This window comes from Etheostoma spectabile, chromosome 4, assembly GCF_008692095.1.
Source record: "Etheostoma spectabile isolate EspeVRDwgs_2016 chromosome 4, UIUC_Espe_1.0, whole genome shotgun sequence".
NCBI lineage: Eukaryota > Metazoa > Chordata > Actinopteri > Perciformes > Percidae > Etheostoma > Etheostoma spectabile.
Window position 1 is genome coordinate 1,260,041 of NC_045736.1, and position 3,440 is coordinate 1,263,480.

At 38.5% G+C, this 3,440-nt stretch overlaps 1 long non-coding RNA gene across 1 annotated transcript in view; it reads right to left on the reverse strand.

Annotated features, from left to right (window-relative positions):
- Positions 1-723: 723 nt before the first annotated feature.
- The window catches only part of LOC116687300 (uncharacterized), a 14,536-nt gene continuing 11,819 nt past the window's right edge, over positions 724-3,440 (reverse strand). The window contains exons 2-3 of the long non-coding RNA XR_004331505.1: positions 2,307-2,311; positions 724-734 (exon numbers count right to left, since the gene is read on the reverse strand). This is a non-coding gene — a long non-coding RNA (uncharacterized LOC116687300). The remainder of the gene's footprint in view (positions 735-2,306; positions 2,312-3,440) is intronic.

The following is a 3,440-nucleotide window of genomic DNA, read 5'->3' on the forward strand; positions in this document are numbered from 1 at the left end:
GAAGTTTATTTAGTATTTGTACAGAGATTAGTATTTCTTTCTGTTTCTTTTTTGCTGGCTCAGCCGTGACAATAGTGTGAAAAACTCCATTGCTACCTTAGCCGGTTAGCCGGTTCCTGAATGGCCGTATGTGCAGTGCCCTGAAGCCATTCGTTACATCGTGAGACCTGATACCACGCCATACGTCCTGACGCTGAGTCTGGCCACTCGCCGGCTGAAAGTTGCAAGGGTGGTTTTTCTGCTCACAGGTGCTAGGGGGGAGCAAGACAACCATCATTCAACTAAAAAAAGTCATATAACCATTCCAATGACTCCGAAGCTGTTCACTTAAGGTAAATGAAGCACCCCCAAAGAATTGGCACAGTTCCCCTTTAACACTACTTCTATGACTGAATCATGTCTGTATTGTCCAGCAGCAAACACTTTCTCAAACTACTGGTGTTTCATTAAGAGTGTCTTAAAATTGTTATGAAACAACATTTTAAATGTGTACGGGTATGTAGTATGGGTCAACGGAAGTACATTTCCAGGATAATAGCCTGACCTCCATTGCACCCCTTAACTTCTGCTCTCTCTGCGGTTCTCAAACTCCATTTGCTACGGGAAACAACAACTACCTTTTGAGCTAGAAAGCCACATGCTGAAAATGGCTTTTAACCCTCATGTTGTCCTTGTTCCTATATCACTGTTCTTTTTAACCAACCTAAATAACATGATTGATTCCACACAACGCTCTTTGACAAGTACAAATCTCTACTTTCATTAATTTTGGGGCGTCTCATTCAATTTTATGGCATTAGAAAATAAAATTGAAGTGATTTCAAAATATTATTGAGTAAAAATTGACATATTCCAGTCTGTGATTATCCATCAGCATTCATTGCTTTGATTTAATTCTTTAATTTTTAATTCTAAGTCTAATTCCTAATTTCTGCTTTTCTAACTCAAACATTAGTTATAATTTACTTATAAATGAGGTTTATTGACCATACATTCAAAAAATAACTGTACAACTAAGGTTAATAGTGTTGAAAACATCAATAAAGTGGCGGACATTAAAAAAAAAAGCATTGAAAGCATTGAAAAAAAAAAAACAGAATAAAAAATCAAACGTTGATTAAAAGCCTCAACAAAAGTATGGATTTTCAATTTTGACAGGAAGACAACACAAGGGTTAAAAAAGATTTGGCTCGTGGAACAAGGCAGGCCTGCTTAGTTCTTTTGGGGAATGGTTCTAAAGATTTACGAAAAGATTTACAAAGCTACAGAGACGATTGTGACTGGTTTAAAGAAATTCAAACAACCCAAATAGTTTTTTTCTCTCCTATCCCATAATGAATGTTTGGAGTTGCCAGACCTTGCTCCACAGCGCTGTGGAGACAGGTCTGGTAATGCAAGACTAAATGTGTTGTATACTTAAAGAACAGGACCACAATGAGTACAGTTAGCATATGCATGGTAAACAAGGTCAGATCCCAGGTAAACTCGACAGATTGACTGTACATGATGGCACACGCAATGAAGCATTCAGCATTGTTCTTTTGTTTCATGTCGTTACTGAGAATCAAAAATGAAGAAAAAAGCTATTTCATACCATGTTGTGTTGAGGCAATTCCAATTAGTTTTTAATTATCTTTCTTATGCTCTCAAGCACAATCAATCTTACAATTGGCCATAAAATGTACTCTTGTTACAATGTAGTGCAGGTTGTCAGATAACCTTGACAAAAGCACAAAAACAGTCTGAAAATATGGGATTTGAAAAGTGAGTTTAACAGACCGCTTCAAGTTCATTTGCTCTCCCTCATGCGACTCAAATGTAGGTCAGCTGGTCCCGATGTTCCAGGTTTCATTTGAACTACAAATGAGTGCAGGTTCTCCATGGGGCCAGTCCCGCCCCAGTCTCAAACCCACAGTGTGCCCGCTGGCATGAGGAATTGTGTTATTTGTTGTAATACTGGACTCCTTAAACTTGATGTAGGAGAGTACACTATAATGCATTTTGGACATGGTTGGTCAAGTACGAAAATATACAAACTACAATAATCTACATGTCTTGTTTATGTTACACTTTACTTGTAGTTAGCTGTGTAAATGTCTCATAATGGCCTGACCATGAAACTTCCGCTACAAGAGTCATGGGAATTACCTCTATATTTAGTGAGTGGCAAATTGTGTGGCGTTAACTGCTCAAAGTAATGACATCTGAAAGAAGCACTGTTATGAAACAACCCAATCACGATTACTTTGTGATTCGAATCCTAACATCTAGTAGCTTAACGTCTGAGTTAATTCTGAAAGTGTTACGAGATCTTGGAGAACAGAGAGACATGAAGCAGGGTTAGGTTCACAATGTGACACACAAGGCTGTATACATTTTCTAACAATCGCTCCATTCACTAAGCTAGATGACGTGTGACAAATTTCTGATACCAATTCAAACAGATGAGAGGCTGTTATTTGCCGTAGTTCTGCATTACCGATGGATCAAATGACTGGGTGTAATGTAAAAGGGCTTACTTGTTGTGTTGTGACAAGAACACAGAGAATTATCACCCAACCCTGCACTTCCCCTGAAGCATCCAGGCCTCTGTCCTTCCCTTTGTCCTTTTCTGATGACCGGTCATAATTTAACTCAAATGTTATTATTGTGTATTCATCTTTCCGGTGCAAGGTTTGTTACAAACTAAGATCAACAGTTGTTAATGTAATTAGCGCTGCAGACTCATGTGTGTTGTGCTTTCAGCTTGTTACACTGCCTCCAAGTAGCCAAAAACTAATTAGATGCAGGGTTAATGACCTGATCATATGGTTGAGATCATGTGCATCATTAAGGTGAATAATACCAACTTGTGAGCTTATTTTGGCTCTCAGGAGTTTTCAGCATTCATCATGTGTGGATTTTTTTGAGAAGACAATACCATTTATTAGATAAGTTAAATAACTTTACATATGAAATTATGATTGTGTTCATTAGGCCCTCAGAGGTATTTGACCAACTGAGAAATCCATGCCTGATAATTGAGCAGGCAAGATTTTGGTTTAGGTTTCAACAGCTCCGTGATACACTGTGTTATCTGGGGAATTATATTACTTCAGCAGGCAGCTTTTCAACGGCACTAAAAAACACCAGTCGGACGGTAGGCCTTCACACACCAATCTGTTGTCAAGGTGACGCAGCTGTCATGGAAGTCCTCTAGAATTGGTTTTGAGCAAATATGAAGAAACTCACAAAGCAAAGACATGGATCATTATCAAGATATACAATCTGATGGTAATGTCTTCCCTTCTGATTAGATTTTGTGTGTTATTACTAACTATTTGTGAGTTTTCAGGCCAGGCAAAGGGCATCTACATCAATTAAAGAGAAGGCAGCCTAGGGCAGTAAGTGAGGGAGCTGTAGATAGTGTGGCTGAAAGACGCTCTCTTTTCCTATTTTTT